Raw genomic sequence first — 14,220 nt, 5'->3', positions numbered from 1 at the left:
CAAAAAGGAAAACCATCTTTCTTGTCAAGCTCATGATAACATCATGTTACAGTTTTTCACTGTTGCTAAAACCCGTTTTTCAAAACAGTAACGTCTTTATCAAAACAGCACACAGAAAATTGAAAACCTCGCACACAAAATGCTAAACCTGACACTCCCTTTGCAAGATGACTCTTTGCTATCAAATCTCTTAACTGTTCACAAAATGGAACTCGTGTTTTCATTTGGTACACACAGCCATATTTTCAAAACACACACACATACATTCATTTAGTACACACAACTAAGCATTAGCTGCACACTACCAAGCATTTACAGCACACAGAAGTGCAAAATTGAAAACACAATCATCGAAACACACCACATGAATGACAATGACTCATTGAGCCCTTTCTCCTTTTGTAAAATGTATCAGTGTAGGCCTACATTTTTCATAGTCAAACATAAAACAGCAATACCGTTGTTCTCACAAACCATATTTACTATTTTAGTCTCCTGTTCCACCAGATTGTATTGACATAAAATTGTATACAAAATGCTTATAGTTTTTCTCAATTGCCTACACACATTTTTTGAAAGCATGCCTCGTTCTCAAAACTCTAACCACTAATTCCAAAGCAACTAACTGAAAATGCAAAACCCTTTATATCTCCTGGAAAATGCTACTTTGCTTTCAAAAAATATTGAAAGTGTGTTTTCTTCCTCCACAGTGTGGTTCTCTTTCAGTCCTGCAAAATACAAATACTGTGAGCACACTACGTATATTATATTGATATGCAGTATTACAGTACGCAAGGCAAACAGATTTCGTACTTGTTCTCCATCCTGAAGGTTCTAATGAAAAACCATGAAAACATGGTCTACCACAGCGGCCCAAATCTCATTAGAGATGACCATTCTCCTTCTTCTTTCTCATGATCCTCCTCCTTCTTCACCTTGTCCTCATTCTGTTCCTCCTCCCTGTCCTCCTCTTCCTTCTCTCTGTCCTCCTACTCTTCAACCTCCTACTCCTCCTCCTTCTTGTCCTCCTCTTCTTCCTCCTCTCACTCTTACCCCTCTCCTTCTCTGGTTGTGGATCTTTTCAAAGTTTTCAATAGTTTATCCAACAAAACAGAGGCTCAAGACACTTTAATGGTGCAGTCCTCACTGCAAATTGGTCAAAAGACCTGAAAGTTTAGAGATTTGACTATTTGTGGTTTCCAGGTTGATGCTTTGAGATTTTACTTGAAAATTGTGTGCAACAACAGAACTTTGTGTACACTGTTTTGACAACAAAGTGATGTGTAATTGACATCAATGTGTGTTCACAAGGAAAATCGGACTCTAATGTAGATAAGGGAATCTTAAGTATTTCCCACTTGGGGCGAGCGATTGATACATGACGTGAAGGTTGTGCAGATTGTGCCGAATTTTCGCTTTATACTTTTTAACAATAGTGAAAAACTGTAATGTGGAGCCATTACCCCATCCTGAGAACCTACCACACTGGTACAACCTGCAACTGTAGCTTACCGATTAAACTACTACATTGTTTTTACGTGTTGCTACATTTCAATCTGTGCTGTCTAGACCCAGATAATCAACTGTGGAAACACAGATTACATAAACATTACCTATAGATTTGTGGAATCTTATTTTTTTCTATAACCAAGTGTAATTTACTGGTAGTAAGGTCTTGGCTTTGGAATGTGACTACGCCACCTGGTGCCTTCCATTCTCAGATATATCTTATGTGAAATTTTACCTTTTGACAGAGACAAGCAGGCTCTCACACAGGTACGCTCCAGTAAAGACAGATAAGGTATTTCACAGCTGCTCTCTATAAACCACTTCAGTGTCCCCTACCATTGTGGTGGCAGCCATTACCCACTCTCTTGAAGTATTTTATCATCATTTAGCCTTGTATTAATAAATAGTATTATTTTTCTACTGAAATACCTCGTCTCTCTATATTGGAGCATACCTGTGTAAGAGCCCAATTGTCAAAAGGTACAATTGCACATAACGATATATCTGGGTGTGAAAGGCACCAGGTGGCGTAGTCGCATTCCAGAGCCAAGACCTTACTACCAGTAAGTTACTAAACCACAACACAAGAATGTGCTTAGAGTGTCCAATGATACCTTATCTTGACTTATTGTTCTATTGTATTCATCAGTGCTGTAGGGGTAAATGGCTATTGATTCCTCAACAGTAACAAAGTGGTGGTACAGAACACTTGGATTTCAGCTACAAAAATCAAGCATCATTCTACCAGAGTAGGGAATTTTATTATACAACTTCAGTTTCTACAGTGTCAGTGGAATGTTGTACGTAGTCAGATTGATTAGAATTATACGGCGGTAATTGTGCTCTTCTGGTTTAAAATATATATCTGTGGTACTTAAAAGAACCTGGAATATCAGATCATTTCAGCATTTTTGCAGAGAGTACAGGGAGTACGTTGCATAACAAACACAACATGGAAGTACAGGCAATCAAATGTACATAACGCCAAAATAGTTATGGACCCTTTTTTTTATTGCCGTTACTCTCGGTGTCTGATTTTTCTCAATGCTATTCTTAAACTGCTTAACAGTTGACCACATCTAGTAAGGCTTTGTAAAAATAACCATGTTTAGCCTGAAAAAGAAAAAGAGCTGCACCAGACCCATAATAATAAGTAAAAAAAATAAATCACACAATCCAAGGGGCATAAAATGGAGTTAAAGAAGAGAGTTCAGGTTAAAGAAAAAGATAATTTTAAAACCGTTTAAAGTTGTCCACTAAGCCCACCTCGCAAAAAACCTGTATTGTGGTGGGGTGTTCCACACCATGAGAACATCAGTAGAACAGGAAAAGTAAATCCAAGAGGTTCCTTTTCTGTTAATGATTGCGTCAGTCTCCAACACTACATAAAGTAGGAATAAGATGCAAGGGTTGCCATAATCTGTCTCTGGTCATTATGAGGGACTGATGTCCTGGAGAGGCCACAAGCGCAACCTCAAACATACAGTACATTTATAGAAATATATTTTGGAATATGGTGATGAATTTAACGTGTTATGTCTGGGCTACACATAGCTCCTTCAGCCTAGACTTGGGCTTCTGTCACATTTGTTTGAACTGTGTTTTCTTCATGTCTCTTATAAAAACAGGTAAAAAGACCACTAAAGATATCTTTAGCATCCTTCCTCATGAACACATAAAGTAGAAAATCAAACAGGGGGTTCAATGACATGAGAATTACAGAAGAAACCACCCACTTATATTGAGAATTCTGATCAATATATACATCTGAAAATTAAATAATCATTATTATTATATGAGGTAGGAATAAGATGGTGTAAATACAAAGAACAAAAGCCAGGGTTGCCATAATCTGTCTCTGGTCAAAACTAGGTACTGATGTCCTAGAGAGGGCCCTCCATGTCCCCACAAAAAAGGACATCACCAGGGGGTAAGGCAGCAGCGAAACCACAAGTGAAATTAAAACCGAATTGTAATAGCCTATGGTAGACATGATGACACACGTTATCAAAATCAAAATCCAAACAGCGACAGACACAAACACTGATATTCTCATCCTTAGCATTTTTCGGTACCAAACAAGGTGAGCAATCATTGTATATCTCTCTGCAGATATACACACCATAAAGCAAACGTTAAGTCCCACACCAAACATGTAGATGAACCTCACATGTAGTAGTTTAAACACATGCATTTTTATCATTAGACACAAAATCACCTTGGCAAAAACCTGAATCAGATCAGAAATGAACAGGTTTATAACATACACAGGAGCAACATGGTTGGTTTTGACTAGATAGTGCAACCCATGAATAGCCACGCATATTAGAGGGAGGGCAACAGTGAAAATTAGACAGTGAACAATCAGGATGGTGGTATCATTAGGGATGGGTATCGTTTGGGTTTTTTCCGATACCGGTACATAACCGATACTTTTAAAACGATACCGGTGCCTAAACGGTGCCAGAACCGATACTTTTTTTTTTTTTTTTTTTAATTAAAGACATTAGGCTTATTTATTGCCAAGGCAAATAGTTTTCTTCAAATTTAACAATATATTAACTGTTTAAGGTATACTATAAATAAAAATACAAAACACTTGGCTTCAAACCTTTTAACTTCAACTATGAACAATATTTTAACTTATAACAACTGTTTACAGTATACTTAAATAAATATAAATAAATACATAACACACTCTGTACACACACTTCACACTTCAGTAATACTTTTGCAGAAATATGAGCATGTTTGCCTTTAGAGTAAAAAAAATATTAATTAGTTTGCATTTATTTAAACCCACTGGTTTCGTGAATGTGTACTGCCCCTTTAAGAGTTTAGCTTCAGAGCCTCTTGAGTTCTCTCCCCCAAACACGCAATTTTGTTGTTGCATATGCTGCACGTCGCGTTGTTTGAATCTTTTTGTGCGAAATACAGCCACACTTTTGATCGTTTACCTTTTGACATTTTCTCCGTTATATTGATGGCTAGCTCTGTTTGTGCTTGCTCTGTGCAAGGCTGCCTGCTCTTCGCTGTCAGACTGTTGCAATGTTATTGTAGCGTCCGAGTGCTGTCTTAAGAACTCACATTGAGAAGGAATATCTTTGGATGAGACGGTAGCTCTCCGTTTAATAAAGCGTATCCAACTTCTGCTTAGAACAACCACACTTATCTTGAAACCGAAACCACACGCAAGTCAACCCATTACCATGGCAACTACTCAACACAAATCTCGTTTCCACTAGTCCCATACGGAATGCAGCGTGAGCGACACAGGCGAGAGTCTACATTGGGAGATGGAGCAGTTTAATATGTGCCCCACGAAATCTGTTAGCAACACAAAAAAGTATACAGATCGTACTCAGAAAGATCTACGCCACTAACGTTACATCTCGTTAGCTATCGCTAGTTTTGTTAAATTATAAAAATTAAAAAAAATTAAAAAAAAAAAATAAAAAATCTGATCAGGCACCGAAAGGAAGCACCGAAATCTGCGTTGCATTTCGGTCCGGGTAGGTATCGGTTGTATGGAACCGGTGCCGTATTGGTACCGGTTCTCGGTACCCAACCCTAGGTATCATACACCAAAACTGGTGACTCAGCAACTAAAAAGAACCTACTTAGTTGAAAATACTGCTCTATATGTGTACTATTCATGGACTGAGAGTATCTCAATGGTCAGAGTCAATATTTCCAGTTGTAGTGTTGTGTAGGTAAAATGACATTGCTGAGGCTGTATGCTGCTCTGTAATGATAAGGTTCCTCCTCTTTTTAGATAGAACTTGTGCTCCTTGTTTCTTGGCAGATCAAATAAGAAATGCCCTTTTCTGATTGGCTGGCAGATCAAGACGACATGAATTCTGGACATTAATGACACTTTATATACTTTAAGATGAGAAATACTCTTATTGGCTGGCAGCCAGGTGTCCCAATATAACAGGACACCCAAAGTTTGAATAGTAACAAACATTAACTCTCAACTTCTCTACTCTTTAATCATCAGAATAAATTAATGTGCAACTTAAAAAAAGTCCACTTAGGTTAAACTGTTGCATTGTTAATCGTTTGTTCAACTTAAAACCCCTGATGTTGTCATTAAGCAGAAGAGGCAGTGTGAGCTCACCTGTAGAAGACTGTGAGCTCAACTGTGTCCTGGTGAATGTGTCAATGAGGAGCCTTTCGGGGAAGATCTTGTCAGTCTTCACACTAGCTTGAGCTGATGACACACACACACACACACACACACACACACACACACACACACACACACACACACACACACACACACACACACACACACATATTAACATAACATGCCATTTGAAACACACATACACAGACACACGCACATACACAGACACACACTCACACATTACCACAAAATGCCATTTGAAACACTCAAACATGCATACCCATACGCCGCACACACACACACACACATACACATACACACTCATACACTCACTCTTGAACACAAAATTCCATTAGAAAAACTCTGAGAGTTAATGGCTTTGAGTGCAGCCCAGCTTGAATGCCCTTGTGGTGATGACTTCGCTTTTATTAACAGAGCTCTCTCCACTCTCACTCTGTAATCAGCCCAGCATCGGTGCCTCCTCAGTGGGCTATGGCACTCATGTACAGCCCCTCTGCATCCAAGGGCTGGAACTGGTCCTCTTACAGACTGGCCAGCCTTGATCATGTTTTTGTCCATCTGGTATCTTACAACAGCCTGAGAGTACAGAAGGAATCTAGTACTGTCCCGGGGTTTGCCAGATGGAAGTTCCCCCAACTATTACCAGTAGCTATGTCTGCATTCTTTATCAAAATGGCACAGCCTAGACATTGAGAGACAACCCATTGCAAGAGTACTTTTACTATTAATACTCAAAGTACATTTAAAAGTATGTACTTTTTACTTTTACTTAAGTATGTATTTTGCTGGATATTTGTACTTTTACTCCTGTACTAAACTTCAGTACTTCCTCCACCACTGCTCATTATCAATGCTCTCATGAGAGTGATGATGTAAAGAGTTATGATTGGCTGGGGGATAATTACTTGGCTGGGGAGTGTGCCTGCTGCCCTTGGATGACTTGGCGAGCTCCAAGCTCTCGCCTCACAACTGAACATCTGTTTGTCGAGACATCAAAGTGGCATGCTGGCACGCCCGCGCAACCCACAAGGAAAGACAGGTATTTATGGAGATGCTCTGCACGGTTCAAAAGCCCTGTGTTTTTCTGTCTGTTGTCCTTTCTGTCTGCTCCTGTGTGACTGACTCCTGGAGTTGCTCCTCTGAGGTTCATTTTTTTTTGCAAAAACAGACCTCTGGAGTGGGGGGGAACCCAACCCTTCCTTGCTTTCGTCTCTGTGTCTGGTTATCAGTCTGACAGTAGTTTGGGTGCTTCCTTTCCTACTATTTGTCTTCCCTTCCCTTCCCTTCCTTTCCTTCCTTTCTTTTTTTCTTTTTCTCTTTCTTTCCTTGGAGCTGGTGGTGGTTGGTGCTTGTGTGGAGTGCTGATGGCAGGCTGCTGAGCTCCCTTTTGTTGAGGGTTTAGGGAGATAAGAGCGAGAGGGCATCACTGTGTTGTCAGATTTGATTCCGCTGTGCTGTTATCTCATGTGACCAGGGACACTCCAATCTGAATGGGGCTGCAGGCTGATGCCTCTCTTCATTTGGTATAGCCTACATACCTCTGAGAGAAAAACCTTGAGTTTTACAAATGTTTAAGGCAGAAAACGTTTCGGTATACTCCAGTAGCAGGCTATAGGTTGAGTATGAGTAGCACGATTTTTCTCAACAGTCGTAGACACTTGAATTTGGTCTCAAAATGACTGGAATTTGCATGTTTATGAATGCACTTTGAAGGTTTCAAAGCTCTAAAACCTTCTTTTTTTATTTGTGTGGGGCGCAAAAAGTTCTCCACTAGCAGGCTCAAGTTGAATATGCATTATGAGCGTGCACAATTTTTCTCAATGGTTTCTGGCTAATTTGACCATGAGGAACAAAACTAGGGTGCTGTTGTTACTGTAACCCAAGCGAACATCGAGATTTTGCCACGCCCTTTTAGCCACAAAACGTAAAAAAAACTTGTGCTGCTCATAATCCATACTCAACCTATAGCATGCTTCTCCAGTACTGTAGGAATTAATTAGCCTGGATACCAGCCCGAACCCCGCCCACAAAAAAATTGGGTCGGGATGTTCAGTCTGGCTCTGCGACCGTTGGGGAGAAATCTTTCCTGGTCGAAAACAGTACAGCCAATCAAAGTGCCAGGGCGGGCTTTATACGTTGATGGAAGCGATTAAGGCATTTGTCGATCGAAAAGATGCTTTTGCCGTCCTTCCTATGGGAGTTTAATGTATCAGATGAAAGCAACCTAGAACAACAGATTGCCCATTTCACAAGTCATCAGAAGAGATTAGACGAGTAAAGACGATGGAAACCATGAGTGTGAATACTGATCGCGAGAAGTAGTATAAATATCAGTAAGTTTCCAGGTCCTTGTTGAGTCAGAGGTGTGTGTGTGTGTGTGTGTGATGTGTGCGAAGTGAGGTTTTGGATATGTGTGCTTGTATGTGTGTATGTGTGTGAGTAGTTGCACGGTCCTATCTGCGTCTGTATCCGTGCCTGTGTGTGAGTTTTCATGTGTGGTGTGTGTATCACGTCAACCCCATAATAAATCTATCAGAGATCTACTGTATGTCCAATTGGATTTGACCTCACATTTGACCCCACTCGAATCAAAAGTGATACTGTATCTAATACCACACCCATGCTTATGTGGGTAACCTGAGGTCACTCCCTCTTATTTCAGGTTACCTTTACTTTAAACCCGTCTTAACTAAATCAATTAGTATTTTTAAGTCCATTCCTTATTTTTTTATACAAAAAATATTCCAACAGCAATTTAATTTTACTGACAAAAAGTATCTGTACAGACCCTTAGCCTAATACTTGGTTGCTGCACCTTTGGCAGAGATTACAGCTTCAAGGCCTCTGGGGAAAGAAGGTACGAGCTTGGCCCACTTGTTTCTGGACATTTTTGCCCATTCCTCTTGGCATATCCTTGCCAGCTCAATCAGGTTGGATGGGGAGCTTCGGTACACAGCCATTTTCAGCTCTTTCCACAGATGTTCAATTGGATTCAGGTCTCTGCTTTGGCTGGGCCACTCTACCATAAAGGGTGTGCACAGAGAGACAGATAGGAATGAACCAAAACCAAAAAGTAAATTATATGTTTGAGCTAAACATCCCTGTGACGTGCAAAAAGATTAATTTGGGAACAGAATTAGACATTTCGTACCCTCATTTTCACAATTAAGTCCTTCCACTAGTCTCTCACTGGCTCTCAGTCTGGCCTCCATGACCTCTCTATGTGTCTCAGTGTATCTGAGCTCCACTCTCTGCTCTGCCATCAGTGCTCTGCTCATCATGCCTTTTGTCAAGAGAAACACAAACGTTTTAGCATTGTGTCCACAAAGTACAGTCTGAAGAGAACACATTATTTTGTGCACAGAAAACATAACAGATGATTCATGTCATGCGCTAAATTGACTAAATCAATCAATTCATGGTCCAGGGGTGCACATTACAGTATGCTATGTAATTTTATAAAACAAACCTGTGTATTGACTGGACTAGTGTATTAACTGCAGTTTATTCAATGTAACATCATCCTGTCACGTTAAACTAAATGCTATGTAGTTGTGGTGCGAGTGCTACTAGCCATTTAAAAAGTTGGTTGGGCATTTCAAGCAAAAACGCTACACCCTCTCCTCACACGTATGCACACACACACACACACACACACACACACACACACACACACACACACACACACACACACACACACACACACACAGACACAGAAAGTCCCTTTGTGTGGGTGACTGAAAACATCTTTACTAAACTAACCTATGCCTTCATAAACTGCACAAAATTAACTCTCAATGGTCTTGAAAATGTATCTGTACAGACCCTTAGCCTATACTTGGTTACTGCACCATTGGCAGTACTGTAGCAACAGGTTATTCCATGCTTCATCTCTTCTCAGTTGATGAGTCCAATTTCACAGTAGGTGCAAGACTCTGTGGCTTGTAGGCCTCTCCAGGTCTCCGTCTAACCATCAGACGACCATCTGTTGGGCAAAGCTGAAAATTGGACTCATCAGAGAAGACGAACTAGGAGACCCTCCAGTCCGCTTTGGTTCAATCCTTATGGTCTTTTACAAACCTCAGCCAGGCAAAGTACAACGTTGTCCCGGAAGAAAAACTTGCTTCCTTTTGCTCTGACAATGTTCCCCAACTCTGAGAAGTGTTTTTTCCAGCAGGGCAATGCTCCATGCCACACAGCCAGGCCAGTAAAGGTGTGGATGGAGTATCACCAGATCAGGACCCTGTCATGGCCAGCCCAATTTCGAGACCTGAATCCCATAAAAAAAACTCTGAAATGTGATCAAGAGGAAGATGGATGGTCACAAGCCATGAAAAGAAGCCGAGCTGCTTGAATTCTTGCGCCAGGAGTAGCATAAAGTCACCCAACGGCAATGTGAAAGACTGGTGGAGAGCATGCCAAGACACATGAAAGTTGTGATTTTAAATCAAGGTTATTCCACCAAATATTGATTTCTGAACTCTTCCTAAGTTAAAGAATTAGTATTGTGTAGTTTAAAAATGAATATGAGCTTGTTTTCTTTGCATTATTCGAGATCTGAAGACACTGCATCTTTTTTGCTATTTTGACCAATTGTCATTTTTCTGCAAATAAATGATCTAAATGACAATATTTTTATTTGAAATTTGGTAGGAATGTTGCCAGTAGGTTATAGAATAAAACTAAAATGTACATTTTACTTTAACACATACCAATAAATAGTAAAACCAGAGAAACTGATAATTTTGAAGTGGTCTCTTAATTTTTTCCGCGGCTGTATTTGATCCTAATGAATTTAAATAATTTCCACTGCGCTGTGTCTCATCAGCTACAGATGGTGTGAAGACTGACAAGATCTTCCCTGAAAGGCTCCTCATTGACGCATTCACCAGGACACAGTTGGGACAGTCTTCTACAGGTGAGCTCACAGTGCCTCTTCTGCTTTATGACAACATCAAGGGTTTTAAGTTGAACAAAGGTTTAACAATGCAACAGTTTAACCTAAGTGGTCTTTATAAAGTTGCACATTATTGTATTCTGATGAGATGTAGATAAGTTGAGAGCTAATGTCTGTTACCAATCAAAGTTTCCAGAACATTGATATAGAACAGTGAATAAACTATTTTACCTGATTGACTTCATGGGTGTTCCTTTCTACAAAAATATTGGGACACAAGCCAGCCAATAAGAAAAAGAGTATTTCTCATCTTATAGTATATAAAGTGTCATTAATGTCCAGAATTCATGTAATTTGATCTGCCAGCCAATCAGAAAATAGATATTCTTATTTGATCTGCCAAGAGACAAGGAGCAAAAGTTCTATCTGAAAAGAGGAGGAATCTTATCATCACAGAGCAGCATACAGCCTCAGCAATGACATTTTACCAACACAATTGGAAATATTGACTTTGAACATTGAGATACTCTCAGTCCAGGAATAGTACATACATAGAGCAGTATTTTAAACTAAGAATTGTAAACAGAATTGCAAAAGTCGATGTGTGTAAAGTTTGTGGACGTCCAGAATGTTTGTCATTTGATCTTTCTAGTGGCAAAGAGTCCAACTGAAATGGAGGAACCTCACAACCAGACATCAGCACAAAACTACACTGAGCCACCAGTTTTGGGTTATGAAAACATTTTCCTGATCTGTCACTGTCTAATTTCCTCTGTTGCCCTCCCTCTTATATGCATGGCTATTTATGGGTTGCACTCTCTAGCCAAAAACAATCATGTTGCTCCTGTGTATATTTTGAACCTGTTCATTTCTGATCTGATTCAGGTTCTTGCCAAAGTGATTTGGAATGTAATGATACATTTGCATGTCAAATTTCTTCAACATATGTTCTTCATCTACATATTTAGTGTGGTACTTAACGTGTGCTTTATGGTGTGTCTATCTGCAGAGAGATATACAATGATTGCTCACCCTGTTTGGTACCGACAAATGCTAAAGATGAAGATATCAGTGTTTGTGTCTGTCACTGTTTGGATATTGTCATTGATATTCTATATCATCTTGACTATCACAAGCATCTACACTTATCCCATTCTTATTAAAATTTTTCTTGTGATCTTGCTGATGCCTTACCCCCTGGTGATGTTCTTTTTTGTGGGGACATGGAGGGCCCTCTCTAGGACATCAGTACCTCGTAAAGACCAGAGACAGATTGTGGCAACCCTGGCTCTTGTTCTTTTTGTTTACAGCATCTTATTCCTACCTTATGTAATTGTGGAGATTATTACATTTTCAGATGTATATATTGATCCAGATTCTCTAAATACGTGGGGGTTTCTTCTGGAAGTTTCTTCTGGAATTCTCATGTCATTGAACCCCCTATTTGATTTTCTACTTTATGTGTTCATGAGGAAGGATGCTAAAGACATCTTTAGTGCTATTTTTTCCTGTTTTTATAAGACATGAAGAAAACACAGTTCACAGGTAAAGCTAAAGGAGCTATGTGTAGCCCAGACACAACACGTTTCAAATCTATTTCTATAAATATTTGTTTGAGGTTGCGCTTCTGGCCTCTCCAAGACATCAGTACCAGAGACCAGAGAGAGATTATGGCAACCCTGGCATCGTATTCCAACCTTATGTAGTGTTGGAGACTGACTCAATCATTAACAGAAAAAAAGGAATCTCTTGGATTTCCTTTTCCTTTTCTGCTGATGTTCTCATGGCATGGATCCCAATGATTTTCTTCTTAAACTTGAACTTTTTATTTAACTCCCTGTTTTATGCCGCTTGGATTGTGTGATGTATCTTTGGTTATTGTTATGTGTCAGGTGCAGTTCTTTTTCTTTTTCAGGCTAAACACGGTGATTTATACTAAGGCTAGCTACATGTGGTAAACTGTTAAGGAGTCTAAAAATAGCATAAAAAAAATCAGAAACTGAGGGTAAAAAAGTGTTCAAAACTATTGTGGCGTTATGTACGTGTGATTGCCTGTACTTGCTGTGCTTGTTAGCTGACATTTTCCCCTGTGCCCCGTAGAATGTTTAAGTCTGTAAATTCTGCTTTAGTGTTTTAATTTCAAGTGTTTAGTATAATGTACTAGAAATGTGACTAATCAGACCAAATGAGCAATTCAAACCACCCATTTAAGTTTATGTTTAAGCAAAAACAATCTGAAAGCTGGTGTGGTGGAAGTTCACTGTCTAAATATCCTATACAGTATTTATATGATCTAAACTATTCTGCACAAAAAGGAGCCTACTGCACTGGTACAACCTGCAACTGTAGCTTAGCGATAAACTACTACATTGTTTTTATATGTTGGTACATTTCAATCTGTGCTGTCTAGACCCAGATAATCAACTGTGGAGACACAGATTACATAAACATTACCTATAGATTTGCGAAATCTTTATCTGTTTCTATAAACAAACACTGCTTATTAAACATTCAGTAACAAACAAACAGCCTGTATGATTTAGGAAAGGATATTTCCGTCTGATAGCCAACTTTTACACAGACTTATGTACAAGGCAATAAACACATGAGACAGAAATATACAGGGTCAGAAAATAAACAAAGCAGTTATGCAAGTTCATCCTTTCTCTCTGCAGAAATGAACAATGCAAAAATGATCTGATATTCCAGGTTCTTTTATGTGCCACAGATTGAAATTTTAAACCAGAAGAGCACAATTACTGTAATATAATTCAAATCAATCTGACTACAACACAAGTATTTTAATGTCCATTCCACTGTAGAAACTGAAGTTGCATAATGAAATTCCCTACTCTGGTAGAATGATGCTTGACGTTGTAGCTGAAATTGAAGTGTTCTGTACCACCACTTTGTTACTGTTGAGGAATCAATAGCCATATACCCCATTCAGCACTGATGAATGCAATCTAACCATCAGTCAAGATAAGGTATCATTCTACACTCCCTGACAACTCCTTATGCACAAAATACAGTCTTACTGTTGCTGTGCCGTGTAACTGTGTTTGATCACAAATTACTATTATTATTACAACATTTACAGTCAGATTCCGGTCTCCTCAGATTCTGGTAAATCTCTACTGCTGCGCCATCTAGAGATTATCCTTACCAACTGCATATGGTATGGCAGCTGCTCTGTTGCATACCGGAAAACACTGCAGAGGGTGGATAAAACCGCCCAACGCATCACCGGTTCCTCATTCCCCACCATTGAGGCTGTCCAGAGCAAGAGATGTCTGTGGAGGTCGACAGCATGGTCAAGGACAGCTCACACCCCAGCCACAGACTGTTTACCCTCCTACCCTCTAGGAGACGCTACAGGGTCCATTCCCAGACCAGCAGGTTCAGGAACAGCTTCTTCTCTGCGGCTGTCACCCTGCGGAACTCTGCACCACGGCGATAGTATTTATATCTACTTATATACTTATCTTCCTCATAGTGTATGCATTGTACTTATATCATACCTTACCTCTTAACTTACTCTGTATATAATATTAATACTACCTCATTCAATTACATTTTTCTAAATCTCATTTCACTCACTACCACCACTTTACTTACACATGAACTTTTTAAATACTTCATTCATCATATCTACACTACC

The 14,220-nt window shown here is 39.5% G+C and overlaps 1 pseudogene across 1 annotated transcript; it reads right to left on the bottom strand.

The window, feature by feature from the left end:
• Window positions 1-3,073: 3,073 nt before the first annotated feature.
• Window positions 3,074-8,622, bottom strand: LOC308366038 (annotated as a pseudogene). The gene is made up of 2 exons: window positions 8,537-8,622; window positions 3,074-3,941 (listed from the first exon to the last, which is right to left on the bottom strand). The product of its transcript is annotated as an uncharacterized misc_RNA (transcript).
• Window positions 8,623-14,220: the final 5,598 nt, after the last annotated feature.

The sequence above is a fragment of the Sprattus sprattus genome (assembly GCF_963457725.1).
Source record: "Sprattus sprattus genome assembly, chromosome: 5".
Taxonomy (NCBI): domain Eukaryota; kingdom Metazoa; phylum Chordata; class Actinopteri; order Clupeiformes; family Clupeidae; genus Sprattus; species Sprattus sprattus.
The sequence above is the reverse complement of the archived record's forward strand: the minus strand, read 5'-3'. Positions and strand labels throughout refer to the sequence as shown.